Genomic DNA, 26899 nt, shown 5'->3' with positions numbered 1-26899 from the left:
GCGGCGTGTGGTCCATCTTCAGACCCAAGGGACTGGATCTAGATCCACGCCAGGATGCCTAGGCTAGCTTCATGTGGCGTGCGTCCATCTTCAGACCCAAGGGACTGGATCTGGATCCAGGCCAGATGCCCAGGATAGCTTCATATGACGTGCGGTCCATCTCCAGGACCAAGGGGCTGGATCTGGATCCAGGCCAGGATGCCCAGGCTCTCTTCATGTGTCGTGCGGTCCATCTTTAGGGCCAAAGGGCTGGATCTGGATCCAGGCCAGGATGCTGAGGCTCGCTTCATGTGGCGTGTGGTCCATCTTCAGGACCAAGGGACTGGATCTGGATCCAGGCCAGAATGTCCAGGATAGCTTCATGTGGCGTGCGGTACATCTTCAGGACCAAGGGGCTGGATCTGGATCCAGGCCAGGATGCCCAGGCTTGGTTGATGTGGTGTGTGGTCCATTTTCGGGACCAAGGGACTGGATCTGGATCCAGGCCAGAATGTCCAGGATAGCTTCATGTGGGGTGCGATCCATCTTCAGGACCAGGGGGCTGGATTTGGTTCCAGGCCAGGATGCCCAGGATAGCTTCATGCAGCGTGTGGTCCATCTTCAGACCCAAGGGACTGGATCTAGATCCAGGCCAGGATGCCTAGGCTAGCCTCATGCGGCGTGTGTCCATCTTCAGACCCAAGGGACTGGATCTGGATCCAGGCCAGGATGCCCAGGATAGCTTCATATGGCGTGCTGTCCATCTCCAGGACCAAGGGGCTGGATCTGGATCCAGGCCAGGATGCCCAGGCTCTCTTCATGTGGCGTGTGGTCCATCTTTAGGGCCAAGGGGCTGGATCTGGATCCAGACCAGGATGCCCAGGCTTGCTTCATGTGGCGTGCAGTCCATTTTCAGGACCAAGGGTCTGGATCTGGATCCAGGCCAGAATGTCCAGGATAGCTTCATGTGGCGTGCGGTCCATCTTCAGGACCAAGGGGCTGGATCTGGATCCAGGCCAGGATGCCCAGGCTCTCTTCATGTGGCGTGCGGTCCATCTTCACGACCAAGGGGCTGGGTCTGGATCCAGGCCAGGATGCTGAGGCTCGCTTCATGTGGCGTGTGGTCCATCTTCAGGACCAAGGAAATGAATCTGGATCCAGGGCAGGATGCCCAGGCTTGCTTCATGTGGCGTGCCGTCCATCTTCAGGACGAAGGGACTGGATCTAGATCCAGCCCATAATGCCCAGGCTAGCTTCATGTGGCGTGCAGCAAGGGGTGGCTCAGCAGCATCCCAGTGGAAGAGCATGGTGCACAGGGGTCCATGTGGAAGTGATGGGATCTGAAATGTACAGGTGGACCTTTGATCGGGTTGTTAAAATAATCTGTCATCACTATTTGCAAATTTACTGGCTACCAACTCTTGTGCCTGAATCTGCCACTCAGACAGGTGACATCTTATCCCCCATGGATGCTGTTTTCACACGAGAAGGGAGACAGGCTATAAAGAAGACGCTGATGTGACCTGAGTCAGGAATAGCCAGTCCTCGGTGCTAGCCGGGGGGTGAGTAAACAGTGTTCTAACCGGTAAAACAGAGGGCTCTTTCCGAGTCGCGTGCTGCTTCCCACACGAGCAGAGATTCAGCAGCAGCCCGTGGCACCGAACAATGATCTGAACTCCTCTGAGTGTTGGGGCTGTGCACATTGCCTGCGCCAGGGACCGCTGCAGGCAGTTTGTTTGAATGAAGTGACATAGGAACTCGAGTGGTTGCCTTGTCTTCAGATACCGCTTCAAGGTCCTGTTTGTAAACTCACTCGCAGCCTCCTCTAGTCGGTGGTTACGGCCACTATGCTGCGCTTCAGGCACGCACTGCAAATGAGAGAGGCCCACTCTATAACCGGCTTCAACTCTCTTTATTAACAAACGGAAGCTTCCGGGCTCTCCACCTTCACTTCCTCCCTCAACCCTCCACCCTAGCCCCGCCCCCCCACATAACGATGTGGCAGGTTCACAATGTGACACCGTTCACTGAGGCAGGGACAAAAGGATTTGTAATCCTGTGCACATTTTGTTGGTATTGTAGACTGCCGATGGATGTCTGAATAAGCAACATTGGACCCCCTGCTAAGACCCCCGAGTAAAGAAGTCCTGCATTTCTCCATTACTATTTCAAGAGCCTCAGTTTGGCGTGTGCACTGGTAAACCTAAGGCAAGGTCAGTGGCCAAAGTGTACAAAATGAATTAGTGGAACTATGTTCCCTGATAGCCCCCCATCCACCGCTCCCCACAAGACCCACCGCCGCGTACCTCCCAGGCACAACACAAACGCCACACCTGGATGAAGATCCCGCCGTTCATCCATTCCACCCCACCACTGTGTAAGGGCTGAAAGAAACACAGTGAAGGAAAATGCAAAATGCATTTTAATCGACCCCATTTCCTTGATGCATTGTGCACCACTGCATGGCATGCAGCTTTATGCACCCTCCCCGTTCTAATCATCCACCATTCGCACCTCTTAAGGGTTATGCTAAGGCTTAAAGGCACCCCTCCCACCTACCCACTAACTGCACACGTTAAGTTGCTTAAATGCAAAAGAACAATTCTGATTACTGTGGGAGCAGGGCTATCATGGGGCTCTGGGATGGGATGTGTCCCAAGCAGGCCATTGAAAAAATCAGAGCAACCCAGCAGTTCTATGATAGCTCACCGCTGGGAGGCTGAGCTGATCCAGCACATCCTAGGTTTGAGTCCCGAGTCCGGCGAACGAAAGAAACAAATGCTCCTGTTGTAGTGCCAGTTGCAACTAATGTCTACACTTTTATTTTAAAACAAAACCATTCCAGAATGGTTTCTTTTTAAAATAAAAGTATAGGAACGGTAAAATAAAATTAAAAAAAGTAGAGAAGCACTGCTCTCACCCGCCTTCGCCCACTACGACCACTGGGCCAGGTGGCATCTCAGAGAATGCTCTGGCATGAGGAGCAGGTGGACCTTTGGGGAATTGCTGATGGAGCCGACAAATCTTGGAAAATACAGCTGGTGGCCTGATAAGCACTTTCTCAACTTCTGGAGCTTCTAGGCCAGTATTCGGTGCACCCCTCGAGGCCCCCTAGGGTCTCCATCGTGACTCCCAGAGTGAGGCATCCCCAAAGAGCTGCCTTTCATCCTTCGGAGGAGAGCCGGGGACTGGTCCTCGTGAACATCAGGGCCGGCAACTGCCTACTGCTCACCAAAGAAGGGTGAAGGCAGCAAAGAAGGATGATGCTGCCGACAGCTATGCCAGCTGCCAGCAACCTGGGCGGGACCAGGGGCATTATAGGTCAGCACTGATGACCCCATTCAAAAATAAGGGTTGAGTTAACCTAGTGTCCAGCTATGCCACCCACTCATCTGCAGCCAAAGAAAGCAACCCTAATATCTAGGGGTGGCAAGCTGTGAGGAATTCGACCATCGACACAGTAGGTGGGCGCTCGTCTGGGCTTTATTGAAATTTTAAATGAAATTAAATGATAGTAGATCAACCTCCAGAAAAAGTGTGGGGCTAATCCGCCCACAATTCCTATGCTGACCGCACGACACACACATACTCCTGTGTACTCTGGGTGGACACAGTCTACAGGCATCATCCCCCTGTCATATTTAGCAGGGATATGAAAGCCAAGACTACATCAAGGAATCACAGAAGGGGGAAGGCAGAACAGTCCTCCTGCCATGGCCAGCCTAAGTAACTAACAAAGGCTCCATGGATCCGCCCTTTCCTTTGTTAGCTGCTGGTGGCAGCCTCGCATATTAACCAGAGTTAATTCAAACAGGCCCACGGGAGGCCTGGACGGAGGACTAACCAAGTACAGTAAATCCCCCAAAACCTTTGATATGCACTGTACCAACCTGAAGCCAGCTCCCGCCTCTCAGTATCAAGGGCATTGACCTGTCATGTCTGGGACTATGCATGTACCGTAGTCATCTGGCAGGGGTACCCCACTCAGAAGCTACAAGTATGTGGTTTGGCAGAGAGCAAATGTCTGGTCTCATTACAGCTTCAAGGGAAACCTGCCACTTTAATTAGGAACCACAGAGAGCTCAATTAACCAGAGAGATCCTTTGATCCACAACAGACAGGAAGATGGGTGGGACTTAGTATTACATGTTTTCACCTCTTTACCTTTTCTATTGCAAAGCACTCTGGTTATGACCTCATGCATACAGGAGATTGTTGGTGAGGACTCAGGGCTGCTTCATTAAGGTAGGTTTAGCCTACACCAATCAGTGGGGCCCATTTGGCTTTAAGAAAGGGTTGAGCCCCTCTTTTGGCAGATTATTTTAAGACTTTACAAGGAGTAACAAGAACTCATGTGCACCCCTGTCCACACAGAGCGACAATTTTGAATGGTTTAGGGACTGGCAATTGTGACAGGTTAGGCAATATAAGATTAAATGAGATGCCCAGGATCACACATTGGTTTACAAGGCAAAGCTGGGCGTCAGACTCACTCTGCAATGTTTGCATTTTAACAATTTCTTTTCTAGCATGTACCATGAACTAAAATAATTCCATTTTATATAACTGACTTGGAAAGTAGACACATCATATAATCTATCTAATCGGTTTTGTTCTGAGGAAGAAGATCCCCAAGCACCTTAAGCATGTGCACATGCTTATCAAGACATAACAGTGGGCACTATCAACTACATAGGACACCAGTAGGCATGCCACTATATGATGGGAGGGATGGGGAAATAAGCAACTCAAGTATCCAAAAAGAACCAAGCTACTGCACAATAAGGCGTTAAACAGTCTTTTGACGATCAGATTACCCATCGGATAAGTCTATGGATAAAATCCAACAAACGTGTTTATAACTAAATTGATCCTTGGGATTACCTAAATGGCCTTAAAATAGGCTTCAACACACATATGGACTATCTCCAAAATTTAATACAGGAAGTTCAGCACACACAGTTTCCTGTGTGTGCTGAACTTCCCATATTGAACATATTAGCCTTGAAAAAGCCCAGGATGGGCGAAATACATGTTTGCACTTGAATTATGATTCACCTCTTGATGAATTAAATCATTGAAGGTGCATTTGATATTCATTTTTTGCATTCTATAAAAATCAATGAAGGCATTCCATGTAAGCTTCATATTGCAATAAATTAATAAATAAACACCTATTTAAATATATGGATAAGGAAGAGCGCATGTGACTTGGTACTTTAAAGTAACTTGGTAAATGAGGATACTATATGGTTTGAATAGTATCAACAAGTCTTCCGTTGCTAGTCTCTAAATCCCTTCATCAAAATCAAATCACCTGTGCACCAAACGTTTACGTTCAAACCACTGATCCAGTTCACATAACCTAACATGACCATTTTTTTTTTTAATGAAATGTTATAGAAGCATATTGTACACAATGGGACAAATTTGAGGTTCATTGTCTCCATCATCAAGGGAATAATATAAGTACCAACATGCTAATTGATTAAAAGATTACATCTGGACTTCTCTTTTGTATTTTAAATCTGTGAATAAGCCCAAAACACAGGCGTGTGAAATAGTTTTTTATAAACATGCTCAACAACCTTTGAGTTGTTCAAAAAAGCAAATCATTTTTTTGTGTCAAATGAGTAGACTTTAAAATACGCTTGTCAGAAGCCTGCAATATCTGCCGGGCACTCTTCCATCTAGAATCCCTTCCAGTCAAATAGACTACATAAAAAAAAGATTAGGTAATGGGCTAAATAATGCCACCAGCATGTGAGAAGGCACACCTTGACACAGAAGACAGCACAGTAATGTCAGTGATATGATTTGTTCAGAATCACTGTATAGTTTGCTGGCAAAGACAGTTTACAAGCTAGGCGCTTTGGTTCCACATTCTTTAATTTAGATAAATAATCATCTATATAAATGCAGTAAATAAATAAATAAATCACCCCTTGGACTAAAAATGTATACTCCTCATTGAAGGTGGCTGCCTAGGTTTTACAAGGCCCCATCAGAACAAACTAATTTCTAGACCTTCACTATACTAATGCTATGTTTGTTTTTATTGCAACCAGTATTTGATGTAGGCACATTGCTGATAATAGCACCTGTTGTACTATAAAACAAAGTACATATACATGCAGGTTTATAAACTTCAAACATGGGAAAGGCTGAGTTGACCTTGCTGGAATATATTATTGAAATCTTGCATATGAACACATACCAATGCAATGAATGCTGAACACACTGAGCTATCTTATGAACATGTGCAGCACTCAATTTTATAAACATGCACTTTGGTTATTGCACATCAACATCATTCCCAGAGAAATACGATAATACTAGTTTTGTCGTGGTGAATGTGCAAACTATGTATAGGTCAGTGAACACAGAAAGCAGTACAGGATAAACTGGAACAAAGCAGAATGTACTTAACAGCCGACAGGAAATAGGTTCAGAGAATCAGCAGCAACCCATAGAATTCCCTAACGTGTGCTATTTAAGTTTGGTAAACAATGTGTAAAAGCAAAGAGGAAATATCGAGGCTGAGTACAACAAAAGGAAATACACCAAACACGGGCTTATAAAGATTCAAAGATCTTTATTCTACTGCGCAGTTTACAAAGAAACAAATTCCGATAGCTATCTGGCCCTCAGTACATCACAGTGAGTACCAGCCCTTCAGTGTGAGGAGTGAGAGGTACTGGACATCTGGACATTCGCACTTTTATACAATTCAGTAATAATGTCCAGCACCTCTGCAAGTTAATAATCTGTGGTCTAGAGTTTGTGCCAAGTTCACTTATGGCTCATACGACAATATGCACACAGATTACTTTGGTTTACATTTCAGGCAAGTTTCTATGGCAAAGTGTATTCCAGGATTTAGCAGTAAACCTTAGCACATATCCCTTTACAATGTGTTTCAGCCAGTGTCCACGCTTAACATTTGTATTACATTGTTCTCGGTGTATATTCGTGGATGAGGTTTGTTGGTGCAGACAATCCTAAAACCACAAGTCATGTATGGGACAAGGTCTCATTACCCAGTCTAAACATTCGGCCCGCAGACAGTCTAACCATTAACTTGGGCACAAATGTCGGGAAGGCTAGGTTATAAGTTGGAAACACAGTCCACCATTTTAGAACACAGAATTACATATGAACAGAAATCAAAACGGCGGATGATCTCGAGCAGACTTGTGCAGTGGTCGAAGTCTACGAAAAGAAGTAGTGGAACTATGTTCCCTGTTGGCCTGCTCCAGTTCCCCACAAATCCCATTGGCGGGCCACTCCCAATCATAATCCAAACCCACAAGCAAACGCGCCTGCTGTTTAAGGGAAGGTTCAGTGCACTGCAGGGCAAGTTTCAACTGTTTCCTACACTTTTATTTTAAAACTAAACCATTCCGGAACAGTTTCTTTTTTAAATAAATGTATAGGAACAGTAAAACTTAATTTAAAAAAGTAGAGGAAAGTAGAGGATTAACGCTCCCAACCGCTCCCCCCCCACTTTGACCTCTTGACTTGTTGGGCCCCCCCTTCAAGTTGGGGCCCAGGGCAAGTGCCCCTTTTGCCCTCCCATAAAGACATCTCTGACCAGGTGGCCCCTCACAACCACAACAGAGTGACTGAAATAGTTGCTGCCCGCTCTGCTTGTCCATTGAAGTTACAGCTGCTCTGCCAGGTTGCAGATGGCCAGGTACTCCATCCTGTGGCCTTTCTGTGCTGGGTGTCAAACCTCAGTTTCCCCATTGGTGGATGCTTCCCTGCAGATCCATTCACAGGCAATGCACCACCACCATCCAGCCATCATCTCCGGACATGGAAGCTCTGGTATTATCACTCCATTGGACCGGCAGATACATAATCCAAAAAAAAATGCGTTGTGACCATCTGCAACCTGTCACTATTATGAGTCTGCTGCCTCCTGACAAATTAGAAAGCATGGGAAATCCTAACCAATGGCAGGAAAGTTCTCAAGATAGAATCTAGGGACCATAGTAACCATAATCGCCAGGGACCCGGCTCTCTGAGAACCAGGATCGGCTCAGAAATCCTGATCAGGAGGCAGGGGTGGACTGTCAACCAAAAGACCCCTGGACATACTTTTCAATGTGGTCCCATATGACACATTTTCAGCTAGCCCAAGCATTTTCCTATGGGAAAATTTGGAAATAAAATAGGTTACCACACAAAAGAGGCCCAGGGTGCAGAGGCCGACCAGGAAATCTCCAGAGTTCCCTATAGGCCAGACCACCCCTGCCAGGGGGTTCAGCTGCTGATATCCTGCTGAACTTTAACCAAACTTGCACCGGTCCGCTAGGTTCATAACTCCCCAACCTTAGACTGACATTATACACAGGATTGTGGGCCACGAGTAGTGAGGGAGGTGTTCCTTGGACTCGAGTGACATAGGGGATCAATACCCCATTGGCCCTGCTGTTTCCTACGATTGCATTAGAGACTACAGTTTTTGGTTGATCTAGTGTGGTTTTAGAATGTAGAAAATGTTAGGCTTCGAGGTTTCCAGTTTTTGTCTGGAACACCATTTTTCACTGTATTATACACATTTCCTGTCCTGATGATAATCCACCGCTGTATCTCGTGCTAACACTGACCCACGCATACATGCTCACTTCCTGTAGAGTTTGAGCCTTGACTGCTGAATTGCAACTACCACAGGGGAGCGCAGGAAGCTATGGGGCCCCTGCCTAGCCATAACACCAAGGCTCTTGGGTGATGACAAACCTCAGCCATACCAACTGCCGGCAGCCGCCTACTTGTACCAGGATCTGGAGGTTTGGCACTGTGTACCAAGAAGATTCAGTGGTTTCAATTCTTCCCACGGAAGTATCAGTAGCAGGACATACTCTCCTGGCACACACTCACACTTAGAGCTGCATTCACTGGAGCTGTTCTGTTCAACCCCGGACTGTACTGTCCCAACCAGGGCGCCCTCACTCTCCACACTACTGCCAGAATTAAACATAGTACTATCACCCAGCACTTTCACTGCACAAGCTGCACACCTTTCTCAGTCGCTGACACACTAATCAGCAACTAGCATCTTAAAGTCTTTGTCCCTCTGTAATCTGGCTTCCCTGTGCTTTTACATATGTTATGTTATGTGTATTCTGCAACCCCTTCTATGGACAGCCACCATACAGGTGGTGGACCATACACTCTGCGTGTTTTGTGATGGACACACCTGTCTCTTGGGACACGTCTCTGCAGCCTTTGGCACAGTAGACCACCGTGTTCTCATTTACATACTGCATCATCTCAGAGAACTTCCTCTGCTGGTCCACATCTTTACCAGGAGACCACCATCATCTTCTCCAGATGTAGCCATCAGCTGTGGCATCCAAGAAGGATCCATCATCTCTCCCTTGATCACCAGTCTCTACATAGAGCCTCAGGGCACCCTCAACACCAACCACAACATCCACACCCACCAATTGTCCAACGGCCAAACCACACGCAACACTACTAGAAGATATAATCCATCAAAGACATCTACCAACTCAAAGTGTGGATCGCCCTGATCCAGACCTGGATGTCCAGTGCCTACCTCAAAGTGAACCTCAAGACAACATCCTACTGCTCACCAACGTCACTGAACACAACCTGATCCAGCTAGCATTATTGTAAATATTCAAGTTCAACACTTTTACTGTCATTAGATACACTAATTTTGTAAAAATTGGAACATTTTATACATTTTAGTTTACTGCAAGTAGAAGTAGAGTTTTTTCTCTACAGCGACATGATCAATAGTCACAACCTTAATTTGTTGAGTATTAACAATATGGTCAGCATTCATATAGTATTATTATGAAGAAAAACAAAACTTTAGCATTCTTTTTTTCCATAATAAAATATGTTGCATTCTTATTGACATATTTCGTGGTGACTAAGATACAAAAAATTAACGGAAGATGAAGATTTGCGTTAAGGAATAATGCAGTGTAATTCCTTTCTTATCTACTTTATTGAAAAATAAGTGTTTCTGTAATGTGTGTACATAGTATTATTTAGTATGGCAAATAAAATGTATAAACTATAGGATAAAAAAAACCTTTGAAATTTACTGAAAAAAACATTTAGTTTGGAAACAGTTGAGGTGAGCAATACATTGTAAGAACACCTTTGACATTCAGGGGAAAATCTTAAGTTGCATGGACGCTACGGTGAAATTGTAACGCAACAAAACCTGTGAAATTCAGCAGACAATTCAGGCAAAGCCACCTTTACGTCTCGTCCCCTGTTGCGCAGCGTATGACCACAATGATGACATAAGAGATGACATCACTCATGACATCACTGGTGACATCAGTAATAACATCATATATGACATCACTGGCTCCATCACTGATAGGATCACTGGTGCCATCACAAATTACATCATATATAGCATCACTAATTACATCACTGATGAGATCAGACATGAGATCCCTCATTAGGTATTTTTGGGACGCTCTCTTCGTAAATATATGTTATGTCAGTATACTTAATAACATTGAGAACATTATAAAGAACAATAAACAGCTACACATGCAAGATATCAGTACTTGTAGCACATTCATTTGTACTGTTTATTAAATTATGACATTTACAAATGTAAATATGTAATATTTAGAAATATCTATAATTTAACTTAATAGCAAGCAATTAAAATTGCCCATTGCATAGAATGTACCTGATTGAGGGAAATATATTTGAGATATTTGTAGTATAATAAAACATGTATATATAGTAGTAAAACAAATGATATTAAGGATAGATAGAAATAGAAACATGCTGAATCCTGATTGTTTGGAACATGTTAAATGTACAGACTTAAATATTCCATTGTGCTTATTATTTAATATGATATGATATGGCATTTATAGCGCACCTGTACACAAGTGTTTCTAGGCGCGACTTATAAAAATAGTCTATAGACATACTGTTTTCTAAATGGGAAGTGTTGTAAAAGCCATATAAAAGAAAGTATGTACACGTATGTATTGAGATATATTATTAGAATTCTAAGTATGGGTATCCTAAAAAAAAAAATAGTACATATTTACAAATATATGTACACAAAAGAAACAAACCTTAGAAAATGAGGATGTACTTTTAGACATGTCATTGGAATGATATTACTTTCAGGTATATGTTACCTACTTTAATTATGAGTTATTATTCCACTAACACAGATAACCTGCAAAAGAAAATGAATCCCTACACTGGCTACCAGTAAAAAAAATGCATTAAATTCATAGCACTCGGAATCGCCAACAAAGCCTTACACAGACAAGGAGCCAAATTCCTCCAAGTCAAGATCAGCCGCTACCAACCAAGAAGGGGCCTTAGATCAAGTGACGACCTACAAATAGAGACAAAAGAGTACGAAAAAAGGAAATTCAGAGTAACAGCATTCTAATTGCTAACCTTTGGAACACTATGCACAAAGAAATTAGAACCACAGAAGACCACATCACATTCAGGAAATGACTCAAAACCTGGTTATTTAACAGACAATGACAACTGCAAAGGGACATCACAGCAATAACATTGCGGACCAACAGAAAAGCACTAAGTTACACGGTCACAGATAACAGCTGCAATGTCTTAGAGCACCATAACACTGTAACGCCCCATCCCTGCCCCCGTGCCCTCACCCCACCCAGAGCCATGCCCAACAGCTAGAACAATCACCGAAGAGGCGGCCACCCAATCAGCAGATGGATTTAGGAATAACACCCACACACAATTATGCACCAAGGAAAACTGAGACAGTTAAAGCATTAGAACCTAAGCATCAACCAACTTGACAACCCACACAACTAGAGCCTCCGACCAAGCATCACTTCCCCTATCGATTATAACTACAGCTGCACACCCTTTTAATAGCCAACCAGATAGCAGGTACGCACCCAACGACCAAAACTAACCTGGACTAGTAGCTTGTAACACACTAGATACAACCAACCACCTGCTGTTATAACTGATATAATATTGTTTCATCCTCATTGTATACGTTGGCCTATGCCCAGTCGCTTTGCGAGGAAATCCGTATTACAAGGTCGTGACCTTGAGTGAATCAAGCCTCCATTTTAGGTTAGAGCCGCCATTTTAGTTAATCGTACAGTCACCCTGTGGCCTAAAATGGCCGTCTTGTGTTCTCTTGTTCTTGCTTTAACCTCTTCAACCTCCGAAGGAGAGTTAATGTCCAACCTGCCTTCAGGCTACATGTTAGGGTCATGTAGACCTTGTCCTTTGTTGACCTCGGGATCAGGGGATTACTCGAATTGGTGATGTTAACCTACAAGTATACAAGAACAATAATGCTATCCAAATACGACATGCGAGACATTTGTTTGACCTGTATTAAAGCAATGTGTATAAAGTAAAACTTAGAGAATAATAATGTTTGTAAATGTATTAAAAAAGTAAACCGCATGCACGAGATAGGTAAATTAGGAACGAACCTGGCGTGACCCTAGCCCAGTACATGATTAACTTGAAAGAGGCTGGACATCGTTATAACAAAAATGTATAAATACTCTGATGTCCAGCTAGCAAATCCTGCTCACTGCTCTCATTGAACCCTGCTGGTGGTCTCTGTGATGTATTGACAGCCAAATAGCTATTTGTGTACTTTGTTCCGTAACTGTTCAGTTTTGTAATAAAGATTCTGGGAATCTTTACAAGCCCGTGTCAGTGTTTCTCTTTGCATGGTGTAAAAGCCTTAATGTTGTATTTTTCTGATTCCACAGATGGCGCCCGAATAGGGACCCTCAAGATCGACTTCCTCTCATTGAAGGTTGGCTTGGCTACCAGACCGGGATCGGACGCTGCCAACAGAAGCGGCCCCTCTGGACTAGAAGTGAATTCCTCAACAGTACTGCACGATCCGATCCCTGAACAGTGAGCTGTAGCCCGAGACGACGTCTTGACGAGGGTCCATATATCGAGGTGGGTAAATTTGCCGAAATCGCCAGACACGTGGGTCCTTAGCATTGTCCTTAGTAACCCGATCGGGCCTCCCAGTCCTTTGGTCAGGTGAATCGTGACCCGATTCTTAATTTAACCCTGACAATTTGAATTTGGCGCATTGTACTCGCAAGCACAATTACTTGACCAGGTAACACCAAAACATTGATATGCCTGGGAAATTGTCTGCCTGCTTTAGGGCATTATTCCGCAGTGACAGACAATCTTTGGAAGATAGCCGTCCTGCACCACAGGAGGGGTCGCTGGCATGTACTATGTACTGTAAGAAAGGCTTTGGTAGTATAGCATTTAATGACATTTGGCACAGACAGACCAGACATAATTCTAATCTTCGGTGGCCAACCAATGGTAGCTTTGAAATCCCTCATATAGAATATCTAGAATTTGTATTAGTAAAGAAAAAGGCTAGACCTGCAGCATTTGACGCATTGCATAGTTAGAAAACAGAAGCTTTGCAGCAACAAAAGAGTAGAGAGAAATATATGCGTAGACATATGACAAGTATCGAAAAGGCACGGTTATATGATCAAAATAAACAATTGGAGTCAGTTAGGAACACGGACAGGGCGTGTCAATTAGGCATTCAGAAAATGTACCCTTCAAAAGATTTTCATACGTCAGATGAATTGATTAATAAACTTTTGCATGAACGAAGGCCCAGTGCCTCTGCGCCGCCTCCGTACGTCCCTCCTACTGGCGCTTTGCCCCTTCCCATTGTTATTCCCCCTCCTATAGTTCCTCCGGTCCTCCCTGCTGTTCTTCCTGTTGTTCTTCCAGCCGTCGCCCCTTTGCCTGCCCCCTTGCGTCCACCAGCTGATATTCAGAATGTGCCTACTCTTCCTCTTCCAAGTGATTCTGCATCGCTTGTAGTAGACAGGGAGCGAGAACAAGGGTTGTGAATCGTAATACTGTGTCCCCAGAAAAAAAGAATGAATTGATCGCATGGGCTAAACATTGTATGGAGAAGGGTGAACAGGCTGATGTTTTTTCCACACTCGAAAATTTAAAAAGTATTCTTGAGAAAAATGTTTTTATTGAAGGATTAGGGACTCATTTGAGTATAATGTGGAATAGATTAAACGATGTAGATTTCCCACAAGGGTTACGGGATTTGAATGCCTTAGCATTGTCCAGAGATACTGCGGAGAAGGTACATGAGCATGTTGAGAGAATTTTTGTGTATAGGAAGGAGTTGGAAGAGTTACAGAATGTGGAAGCAGAAGGTGATAGTTTAGGTATTATGTTCTGACAGAAACTGTTTTCTCCTCGCCGTGAATTAAAAGGTGAGGAAGCACGAATTTGTACAAAGGATGCGATAAGATGGATTTCAGATATGTCGATAACTCCAGATGAAGTATATGACACATATAGTCAGTATACGTTAGAAATGCAAAAGAAAGTGATACAGGTTTTGGTAGAATACCTGCAGAATGAGTGTGTAAGAAGAAAGATTTGTTGTCCTGCAGAATTGTTGAGTGTTTATAAGAGAGCCTTTTCGATTGATACATCTTCGACTGCCTTAGCGCTTGATTTGGCTCTGTTGCTTAATAAGAGTTTGGAGCTGCCTACTCCTCAGTTGCCTATGAGAGAGGTCCCTCCGACATTTGTCCCGAAAGTTGAGATTGCGGCTGATGCTGCGCGAGCAATACTCGCGGTGGACATCCCTGCACATTACGTATCTCAGTTCGTTCACGTCCCGTTTTCAAGACAGGAAGTAAACACAATAAAGCAATCTATTCCCGATGTAAGAAAGAATCTGACCGGGTTCTATAAAGAAATAGAGTCGGTCTTACAGTCATCGGTATTCACCTTAAGTGATATTGATTTATTATTTCCCGTACTCCTGCAGGTTGATTTGTGGAAACAGATTAGGACTGTAGATGATGTACCTGGGTTAGGAGATACATGGGATAACATGGTTAGGCTAGATAGAGAAAGACCAGCTGGCGAGCGACCGCCTCAAGTGATATTAACCTCGCCTGATAGGATTATTGTAAAATTGAAAACTATAGTTCCTGAAAAAAGAATCATTTGGGACAAGCTTACGGCCTGTGTCCAAGGAAGGTCTGAGGGTGCTACCGATTTCTTCAATCGGTTTGAATAGGTATTTTCAGATTTCAGTGGACAAGACTTAGGCACAGAGTCAGGGAAAAGGCTGTTTGTCGACAAATTTGTACGTGGATTGCTGCCTGACATCCAGTTACAGATTATGTCTTCCGAAAGCGCTTGGCAGGCGAAGTCTCAATCAGAAGTACTGCATATGGCTCAGTACTATGAAAATCGTGTGAATAATGAAAAGGAAAAACTTGAGAAAAAATAGGGTGACCTGAAAAAACAAAAGTCCTATTACAACAGATTGTTAGAAACACTAGAGGGGGTAATCAATTTAGAGGTCAGTACATTCCACAGATAAGTACGCCCCTGGCTCCGGTAACCATTAACCAGTGTGCCTATTGTCGGCAGGAAGGCCACTGGCGCGCACAATGTCCGACCTTGCAGCAAAGGTCATTTGGGAACATGGGGTAGACGATCCAGAGGTCGCCCAGGTGCAGGGGGCCCTGGCAGAGGGCAGTTTGCACCAGAATCACAGCAACCTCCTTCACAAGATAAGCAAGTTTCGAATATGGATAATAGAAACATTTTTGATCACCCTTCTGCCGCGTACCTCTCTGAAGAGCTTCCTTTTGATAATATTCTGTTTCGCTAGGATTGCCTGAAGCAGGATTTGGAACCGACACCTATTCCCGTTCATCAGAAAGGCCCTACGTTGAGATGGCGGTGGGAAATAGGAAGCATCTATTTTTAGTAGATACCGGAGCACAGAAATGTTCCATTGACCATTCACGGGTTCCAAATATTCCCCTATCAGGGCGGTCCAACGTTTCCATAGGGTTTTCAGGCACACCTGTAGTTTGTCCGGTCTCTTTGCCGGTGCCGATAACACTGGGTCCCTTCACAGAGCAGTGTCCATTTCTACTTACCACAAACTGTGGGGAGAACTTGCTGGGGTTAAATTTGTTGAAGGAATTGCATGCAGTAAGTAATACATTGTTCTCCGGACGGAGTTCGGTTAACAAGTTCACCTCAGCAATCACTCGCCTCTCAGTTTTTGACTCGACCTTTACCGCCAGAATTCAGTAATGTTCCGGAATGCTTATGGGCAATTGATGATAATGATGTGGGCATTTTTCAAATTGAACCTGTTAAAATTATTCTGAAACATGGAGTAAAATTGCCTTGCATCCCGCAGTATAAGATCTCAGTTGAAGGCGAGCAGGCTTTGAAATGTATAGTCTCTGATTTTGTACATCGTGGAGTAATTGAGGAAATTACGGGTAGCCTATGTAACAGCCCCATTTTGCCAGAATACAAAAAAGGTGATAATGCGATTCCCTTTCGGTTTATAATTGATTTACGTGCTATTAACAAAATTGTGGCTCCTCAATTTCCTATTGTACCTGATGTTACAACGATACTAACCATGATTCCGGCTTCTGCCACTCATTTTAGCGTTGTAGACCTTAAAAACGCATTTTTCAGTATTCCCATACACAAAGATAGTAGGTATTTGTTCGCGTTTGCCCTAGGTAGACTGTGGGATGTATTTACCCATGCATCCTAGCCCTACCTCAAAACTGTGCAGTACTGACATGAAAACATCATGATGGCCAGAGCTTCCCAGAAAATGCACAGGGAAATGCATGAAGAATAGGCTGCCACTCATTTTTGCCGATGTTATGGGCACAGAAGGACACTGCCTAAAACCACCATTGGACTACCCACACAGTAGTCTGAAACCATTGGGAATGGCAATGCTGATTGCCAAATGCAACCTAGAATTGTTGGGAATTCATTTTCTTAAATCCCAAAAATGGGGGCAGTACCAGTACTCACCACTATCCAAAAGCCGGCGTTTTAAAACCACTCTGTTTCCCTGAAGGCAAGTCAAAATGCCTATTTTCAAACATTGCAATATGTGCAAAATATTTACTGAACACCAGCAGACATTTGGCAGAATGGAGTTTTGTGTGCCTACAAAATCTGGGAAATGAAGATCATAAGACAAGGTTTATAACAAGACTGGCTGCGCTGTGGATTTCAGCAGTTTAAGTTGCACTGGATTGAAAGACACTAAAAAAAAATCTAAATGTTTAAATTGACTGAGTGACCTACTTTTGAGTGTCACATAGGTTGCAATTGTTTAAATGTCATAGTTTTGCACTTAGAATCAGCATTCTAGCTGCATGTGTAAAATTGCAAGTTAATTTAAAAAGCAACAAATAACATGACAGTAGCTGAAAGTCTGGCTTAAGGAACTTGATTCTGCCTGGCAACTACCCCCATCAGCAGTGAAACTTGAGTCACCACTGTGTTCCCAGGCCAACCTTCCTTTTGCTGCCCCCACTAAGGATATGCCATCTATCTGATAACTGAATTACCTGGGCTCTGCAAGAGAGTGGACAAAGCCCTCTTCACTCAGGCAAAGGTTTTTATTACCGCAGTCGTAAAATGTAGCTTCCTCTTGGCAAGAGCTGGGAGGGGCACTGCCTGTGAGAGCAAGCTGGCTTGGCAGAAACTGGAAAGACTGGTTTCTATACCATGTGACCTGGGAAACCACACCCCTTTGGAGCCAGAACATAACTTTAAAAAGATGAATAACTCATAGAGCGGACATGTGAAAATTTTATAAATGATACCATAATTCTTGTGATTTTTCTGCCCACATTTTAAGAGGTTTTTCGACCCGGTGGCATGTTCAGGGGGGTTTTAGCGGAAAAATGGATATTACTCTAACTGTATGCATGTTAAAAATCTGAAACTTCTTCAGTTAATGTCCATACTCCCTGCACACATGTATGTAAAGTTGGGTCAATGTCAGAAATTGCAAAATCAGTTAAAAAGTGAAATATGTGCCAGTTCTGAATGCAAGCTCCCAGGAAGAGCAGAGTTTGAACAGGGGATACCTCCTGTAATGCATGATGGGTGCATATGATTTTAAAACAATATGTACCTCTGCAAATATGTATTTGTTTCAAATCTAGATTTGTGTGTAAGTTGACAGGAGGAGTGGACTTTCGGCAGGCTGTAAAATGACATCACTCTGACTCACAGTTCATTCCCCAATCAAATGATAAATGGAAGTTTGACCAATTAGAAGCTGAGAGAGAGGTAGGGTCAGTGATGCTAGAACACACCCATATTCTAAACACATAAAAGCAGACAGTCAGGACAGATAGGGACTTTCCAAATCCATCTGCAGCGGGACGCTCTGCCGGAAAGATCCAGACTTCAAATCCATCAACCTCCAGAAAGCCAAACTAGAGACTTCAATCTATCCAGAACTAAGAGAACCAGAGAGAAAGCAGTGCTGTACCCAGAGAGACCCAGACCAGCAGAGAGAGCTGACCCAGATCACTGTGAAGTGCAGAGGCCAGACCAGACCAGACCAGAGTCCAGTCTAAAACCCTGACCAGATCCGTGGCGAGGCCCATTTCACTCAAGAATATAGTGTGAGTACCTAGAAAACTGTGCAGAACCAATCTCTTAGTTAAAATAATATAATTCAATCTATTTAACCTAAGTAGAACTGCCTCCTAACTGTCACTTGTCATTTTCTAGTCGCAAGCTGCACTTGTCTTTTTGAACTTTAAAATTTCAAATCTGAAAAACGACCTTCACAAAATTGCTCATATCTCCGCAACCGTTTGTGCTAGAGACTTGCAATAACTTTTATTTGAAAGCTTAGAATCTTAGCTTTGAATCGCACCTAGAACCGCATTCCTACCCCTTATAGTTTTACCGCAATCGCGGAACACGCATCCGCGAATTTTGCCGCGATTTGCAAATTTCTTCACATGTAAAAACTGCTGCTGCTTGCCTTCCATTTGCCAGAAATTCGTTTAATCTGCTAACTATCCCTGCATCATTGCTAGTGTGAGCCTGGACTAATATTAACTAGATACCACTCACCCTGAACCTCTGAAAAGGGAATTAAAAGCATTTTAGCATATTTTTTAATTCATTGCCAGCACATATCAAAGCAATTTGGGCCTGTGTTTTCAAACTTATGTAGTCTAAGTTTGCTGGATTGAACTGAATTACAGTTGATTGCATTTCTGAGAACTGTGTGCTTCCTTCCATTTCCTTGCCTTGCATCAAGGGGGGAAGGGGATTGCCAGAGAAAAGTGATTACATTGTTTTGCTGAAATCATATCAAGTTGTTTTCTATACTGCATTTCATTCATTCAAACTTGCATCCATTTGAACTCTATAAAGCATTTTGTACCACCTTCTTCTTTTGTTCCTATTTACCAGTGTGCTACCTTATCCATTTCATGTCCACTCATTAGTGATTATAAGAAGTGTGTTAGTGCCAGATTCTCCGTTGTTAATCTTCATCATATCAGATTAAGTGTGCTATTCAGTTATTAATTTATTATAAAGCGTGATATAATATATATTGTTTAAATTATCAAATAAACCTTTTAAACTTGCAAAACAGAACTACTTCTTGGCTCAGTGGGGTCAGGGGGATTCCAAGAGAGGGGTGTTATATAGGGGTAGTCATCCAGAACGCATGAACTGGACCTAAAGATATATCAATAAGGGTTTTCATTCAGTATTATAGACTAGGCGTTGACTTAGCTGTAGTGTTGAATTGAATCCTCTTACAAATTGGGGGCTCGAGCCGAGACGTTTGGGTTAGAATACCACTTGTGCAGCTTAATACAGTGTGCTAACTGACGGGATACATACATCCGGTCGGATCACCACGCTGCATTACGCTGTGAAGCATTCCTCAAAAGGGACACTCCAAGAAAAGTTCTGTTCTGCAAAAATAAAATACAAACTTCTGTAAGTCAGGACAGAGACCAATCTCTAGAGTGACGACCTTAGTAGACATGAAAATAGCCAGAGAGCACCTCTTGCACAAGCTATTTGTGAGAGGTGAATGGACCGAACAGGGCCAGGATGCCTGGTTGCAGGCCATCACGCGACAGGTCACTGAAACAGGGTCAGATCTATATAGAGATCAGGGTCCCTTACATGTGGCCCTGAGTGAACTATATATGGCTCCTAAAGCTAAAGAGGAACACAATAAGATTACCAGGATAGCAGCATACCTGTACCTATATATGGGAGACATGCAGGATAGATGTGCTGAAAGCCAAAATCTGGCAAATAGGCAACAGATGGCATTACAGAAGGCCCAATCTGATCTGGACTCTTCTGAGCAGAGGCTGCAGAGGAGCCAGGAGGCAGAAAATGATAGTAGGCAATATATCATTAAAATAAAAGAGGATATGGGCATCCTACAACAGGAAAAGACAGACCAGGATACCCGATTTCTGGCCCTGCAGAAGGAGCACCAAGACAGTTTGGACTCCTTACTGCAGAACCAGAAAAAGCTGGAGCAACAGATCAATTTCAACAGGGCATGCACAGAGCAGGTAGCCACCCTGCAAATCCAACTAGACAGAGAGAAAGAGGAGAGCAACAAACTAATTTTGAAAGACCTGGATACCCAGGCAGAGTTTGATCAGGAGCGCCAGAAAGCCGGCGCCTTCCAAAGGCAAAGGGACGACCTGGCGGCGCAGATGCAGGCTCTTAGTCAGGAAAGAGACGCCTTAGGCCAGGAAGTCTGCCATTTGAAAAGAAAAATTGAAGAAAATCACCTGGCCCTCCAGGGGCTGGGTGATCTCCAAAAAGAAAACCAGAACTTGGTAGAGCACACCAGAAGGGAGGAAGATGCTCTAGCAAGAAAGGAGCAGGCCAATAGGGACATTGCCCAGGAGGTAAACCTCCTGCAGCAAAGACTGGCCCAGTTCTCCAGGACCAACCAGGAAGCACAGAGGGAGAATGAGGCCCTCTGTCAACACAATGATAGGCTCCAGCAACAGGTAGCGATGCAGGAGAAACTGATAGAGTCGAGTAAGGCCTTAACAGAGGAACTGAAGGCACAAATGCAGGCTCTTGCATTGCAACAGGGAGCAGGGGCGGATAGAGATGAGGTTCGCTGGGAAATGGAAACTCCGGAGCATAACCTCAGGAGCCCTAGTACCAGAGGCCCTCATACTTCTCAGTCCCTGGACTCTGCCACCCCCATGTCCCCTGGTGCACATGAGCACAGGGCCACAGGGATGGCAGATTACTATCCAGCTAAAAGTATGGGGCTCATAGGCCAGTACCACTCAGGAATGGAGGGGTGGGCATCGGGGTATGGGCACCCAAGTACAGTACAGTTCAGTGGGGAACCCCAGGAGAGTAGGCCCATTAAGGGCATCCTGAAAACCTCTGCCCAGTTAGGTCAGTGGAGGGGGTACCCATCAAATCCTGGCAGCAAGGAGGAATCTGAAGACTCCTCTGAACTGCGCAGGACACAGGAGACCAGGTCCCCACATTCTGCCAGCCATTCCCAGGCTCGCAGAATCCGGGAAAACCTGGAAGATCAGACGGGAACCTCTGGGAGCAGTGCCTCTGAGTCCGAGGATGAATGGACAAGGGTTACCCGAACCAAAAAGGCCAATAAGGCAAAAAGGGCCTTGCTTAAGGACCCCTTAAAGCAGATTAAGGCGATCAGGAGCGTCATCACGCCTTACCATAAGAACGCTAAGTATTCTGTTTGGGAGCACTTAGAGTTGTTTGAACAAATGATGGAGACTTTCCATTTGAAGGACAGCCAAAGCTGTATTCAATATGTAAAGTGGACATTCTCCCCGGAATACTCCAGTTTCTTTGCGGGGCTCGAGGACCAAAATCATTTAAGATGGTCCACATATAAGGCGGCCATCCTGAAACATTTTTCTGTTCACAGAAATCCTCAAGAGGCTCGCAAGGCAGCCTACAATTTGCAATGTGGGGAGGATCAGGCCCCACAAGAATTTGTGCAGGAACTGAAACGTGCCTTTGCGCAGACCACCAGAAGGGTGCGCACAGACAGTCGAGAATTCGTTAATACATTTTTTCATGCCTTGCCCAAATACATCATGACCCAGCTCGTGAGGGATTTTCACGAGAAAAGATCCTTAGACTGGGTCATTGAACAGGCTACCCGGATCTATGAGGTGCAGAAACCGGTAGATAGCAAAAGTAATGCCCAGAAAAACCCCAAAGCCAACAGCACCCCTGCTGCTGCCAAGGTGGCAGAGGTAAAGGTCACCCCCGTTTTGGATTTGGAGATGGGGGGGCCTAAAAACCTACCTGCACCTAATAATGCTAGGCCCAGAAGGTCCTCGGGCCAGTCACAGACAGGGAGCCAAGGAGGCAGCCCCACAAATGGGATCCCTCGCTCTCCTGATTATGTAAGTCCCCGTTACAAGGGAAATCGACCCATCCTGGGTTATATGTGGACTCCTCCAGCCCAAGGGGGGGGGATCCAGCCAAGCACCTAACCCAGGGAACTTCCCTCCAAACTTCCCACAGGAGGGCAGAAATTTACCAAACCCTGGGCAGAACTTTTTCCCCAGATATCCACCCGACTTCCAACCCCAAAATCATCCATCCTTCTTTCCCCAATTCCCTGAGCCCAGACCACTGAATCCGGGAGAGGGGAGGCCAAGGGTGGAGGGGTACCCAAATCTTCCCAACCAGGGGTACTACCAAAGAAGGGACAGCTACCCTTCCCGGGATCAGCCCAGGGGAGAAAACAGGGCCCCGTATCAGCCTGAGCGAGTTTCCCAATTAGAGCGCCAGGTTCAAAACATGGCGCGGGATCTGGGTCACATACTGAGGGCTCAGCAGAACCCTCAGATGGGCGTGCCGGCGCAGAACGCACCCAACTCTGGACCTGGTGCTCCAGAACAATGACAGGGACAGCACCCCGATAACACACCGGTTCCCAGGGAGGAGGCACAAAGGGAAGGGGGGTGTAAAGCCTTGGAGGAAGCTTCCTTCCTCACTTGTAAACAGCCCCTGGAAACCCAGGAACCGGAAACGAAATCTCTTGCCCCTGAAAGTCTGCCCCCTAAGGAGCAGAGGGGGGGTGGGAGAAACAAAAGACCCAAACAGACTCAGTTTGAGGAGGAGGTACAGGTCTTCCAATTTGAGGGAGAGGGATCCTCAGAGGATCCTGGGAAAAGGATCTTCTCCTTCAGAGAGGGGGGAACTCCTCCCAAAGAAAAATGGGTCCCTAGGGATGCAAATCCAGACTGGGGAGATGTGGAGACTGAGCTACCGCCGCCCACCATCTCATCCCAGAACCAACATCAAGAAAATCCCCTGGTTCGAACCCATCCTGGGGACTGCCTCCAAAAAGGGGGGGGCGGCCCAGAACTGGAGCCAGGGGAACCCACAATGGCTCTGATCTCCAGTTGCCAAATTTTTCTTTCAGATTCCCAAGACTCTCCACAGAATGTTGCCCAAATCTCTTCGCTAGCAATGTCCAAAACCAGAAAGTTAGCCCACCAGTTGTCCAAAAATGTGCATTATCTGTGCCCCCTTGAGGAGAAGGAGGGAAGATATTATGCCCCGGTACAAGTACAGGGGCAGGGTACAATCTCAGCGCTGGTGGACACTGGATCTCAAGCTACCCTTCTGTCCAGAAGGGCCTTTGACGAACTGAATGCAGGAAGGGGAGAGAATTACCAAATTCCTCTCACCTCTCTTCCTGGACAACTGCAGAACTTTGACGGGAAGGAAATTCCCGTCGAGGGGACGGCAGACTTGGACATTAAGATCGGGCGACACAAGTTGAAACACCCGGTCATAGTTGTGACCCCAGAGGGCACCCCTTGTTTACTAGGGAATGACCTCCTGAGAAGGTTGTCACCCCTAATAGATTGTGTAAACAAGGTCCTCTGGACCCAGACTAGCCGACCAATAAAATTAAAACAGAGTGTCAACCATGTTAGTTTAAACGGCACATGCCACATGGTTGAACAAAAATCTGACCAAGTAGAATTTCACTTCCAGAATAACCAGATTCCAGACGTGACAGTCATAGCAGTAGGACAACAGACTGGTGATGGGGGGTCCTCTCTATTTCTGAAAATCAACCTTCCTTCCAGTTTAAAGTGGTATTCCACGCTGGAAGGAAACACTCTGAAATTTTATACCAATCCACAATCTGAAACTCCCACTCCTATAGTCCAGAAAGATGTGAAATCAGCTCAAAGCCTGGCTGATATTCAGCAATTTGGAGAGCAGTTGTTCATCCCTGTTCAGTTAAATGATGGGAAGGACTCTGTTCTCGCTCGAGTGTGTGTGAACAACGGTAAGAGCTTCATCAGCGAAGCCATGTTCCGCCAACTCCCAAAAGATCCAGCCATTCCCACCTTCAAACTGATAGACAAATGGGGAATGGACCTGGAAGCACCTAATTCCAAACATCTCCTGCCAAGCAGGTGTATGCTCAAAATCTCCATTGGCAACAAGAGCATAGTCCACAATTGTTGGGTCGTGCGAGACGTCCCTGCCGCCTTTTACTTAGGCAGTGACATTCTCAATCGCTTTGCCATTAGTTTGGACCTAATAAACTTCAAAGCTTGGTCCCGATTAGCGGATAATCCCATGGGCTTTGATGATCCAAAAAAAGCATTTAGGTCAGCTCAATTGCTACCTTATGCAGTTGAAATTCAGGTTAAAGAGGAAGTCACCATCCCAGAAAGGACCCGACAATTCTCCCTGGAAGTGAAAGTTAAAAGGGGACAAGAGTTGAAAAACCCTGATGCTTACATACATCTAAATGCTTCTCTCCAACAGCAAGGGTTGGGGGTAAACCCAACTCCATTAGTCAACATAGAACATGACACCATTCCAATAGAGGTGGATAACAGCGACTTAAAGAGTATTACTCTAGCCGCAGGCACCATTATTGGAATGGCGGTTGATGACCGACATTTTTCCATCGACTTAGTAAATGAACTGTTAGGACCAATCCCCAAGGACTGTTTTGACAGTGACAGTGATGACAATACAACACCAGACAGGATTTTTACCCGGCATGGGGGGAACTTCCTGGTGTACACTTCCTGCCCCTATGGGAAGGAAGATGTGACTTGTGACTTCAGGAGGGAGGAGGTGATTTTCCAGGTTCATGAAGGCTGCCTTGCCCACCTGAAGCCTCCGGTCCAAATTAGCACTCTGACCAGGGACTTCTCCACCCAGCTGGAGGAGGCCGCGGAGATAGCCAAACCAGAAGTCTTTCCAGGCTTCAGGCAGATGGTGGAAGAGAGAGTCAACCTAGCTGATGCCTGTGTGACTCTGGAACAAAAGCAAAAGTTGAAACAAGTTTTCTTGGATTTCCAAGATCTCTTTGCGGTAGACTCATATGACTGTGGTCGCACTGACATCCATACAACAACAATCCCCACGGACCCTGGCATGACTCCTGTGTTTGTGAAGCAATATCGATTGCCTCTCGCATCAATGGAGTCCCTTACTGAAATAATTAAGAACCTTGAGTCCCGGGGAATAATCCGTCCAGTCCACAGCACCTTCAATAATCCGGTGCTGGGGATATTGAAGCCAAACGGCCAGTGGAGACTCTGCGCCGACCTCAGGGAGCTCAACAAACGGGTCCATACTTCCCGATGGCCTCTGCCCTACATTGACCAAGGGCTGGCCCAGATCCAGGGGTCACAGGTATTCACTGCAATAGACCTGGCCAATGGATACTGGACTGTGCCTGTCAGTACGGAGGACCAATACAAGCTGGCTTTTACCTTTGGGGGCCAGCAGTACACCTGGACCCGGACTCCCTTCGGATACCTCAACTCCGGCAATGAATTCAACATTTTTCTACACAAGGCCATGCCCGACTTGGGTGCAAGGGGTAACCTGGCTTATGTAGATGATGTCCTCATCAAAAGTTCATCTGTGGAGGAACATATAGCGGAGATCCGTTATGTTCTGACACAGTTGAGGGCCGCCGGAGCAAAACTTTCCTTTCAGAAAGCACAGTGGTGTAGAACCCGTGTTAATTTCTTGGGGCATGAGATTACTCCTCAGGGCCTCTGTCCCCAGGAAAAGAAAGTGGAAGCACTTCAGAAACTGAAAGACCCCACAACTCTGCGGGAACTAAGGAGCCTCCTTGGACTGACTAATTACAGCAGAAAGTTCATTGAGGGCTACGCAGAGATCACCAGACCCCTGATTCATCTCCTGAAGGGGGGGGTCAAGTGGGAATGGGGTCCAGAACAAGCCGAGGCGGTAAAACAACTCAAAAGAAGCCTCTCACAAGCGCCTTGCCTAGCTTACCCTGTCAGAAACAAGGAGTTCTTCCTGGAGACGGGGTTCTCTGATACGTGCTTGACGGCAGTATTATACCAAAAGCATGACAAGGTCAATAAAGTAATCTCCTATGCGAGCAAAACTTTATCCTCTGTGGAGGAAAAATTCAACGATTGTGAGAAGGCACTCCTGGCAACGGTGTGGGCATTGAAGAATTACCGCCCGTTTATCCAGGGGGAACACATCATAGTGGAGACTCCACACCAGCCTCTGCAATATCTCCAAAGTGACAGAATCCGGGCCGGAAATGTTAGTAATTCCCGAATTACTTCCTGGATTCTGTCAATGCAAGGCTTTCCTGTGGAGGTCAGATATGGCCAAAACAAGAAGAGTCCCCTCGCGCAAGGTCTGGCTGACTTGCATGATTGTGCCAGAGAAAACTGTCTCGAGGACGAAAGTCTGAAAATCAAGGACAACATGGAGGCATACCTTAATTCCCCACACAAAGTCTTTGAAGAAGACAAGTGTGAGGGAATGCCCACTGTCTATGTGGATGGATGCTCTTACCATGTTGACAACAACGGGGAGAAAGAACTGGTGGCCGGCGTAGGGAATGCATGGGTGAATGAGTCCCCAGAACCCCCCGCTGGATACAAAATTGGTCCCCGAAGTAGTCAGGTGGCAGAATTGATGGCTGTGCATCAGGCCATCCTCACTGCTGTCCAGCATCAACTCCACGAACTGGTCATAA

This window comes from Ambystoma mexicanum, chromosome 2q (assembly GCF_040938575.1).
Source record: "Ambystoma mexicanum isolate Mex_15411 chromosome 2q, UKY_AmexF1_1, whole genome shotgun sequence".
In the NCBI taxonomy this organism is placed as follows: Eukaryota; Metazoa; Chordata; class Amphibia; order Caudata; family Ambystomatidae; genus Ambystoma; species Ambystoma mexicanum.
Note: the sequence above shows the minus strand (reverse complement) of the source record.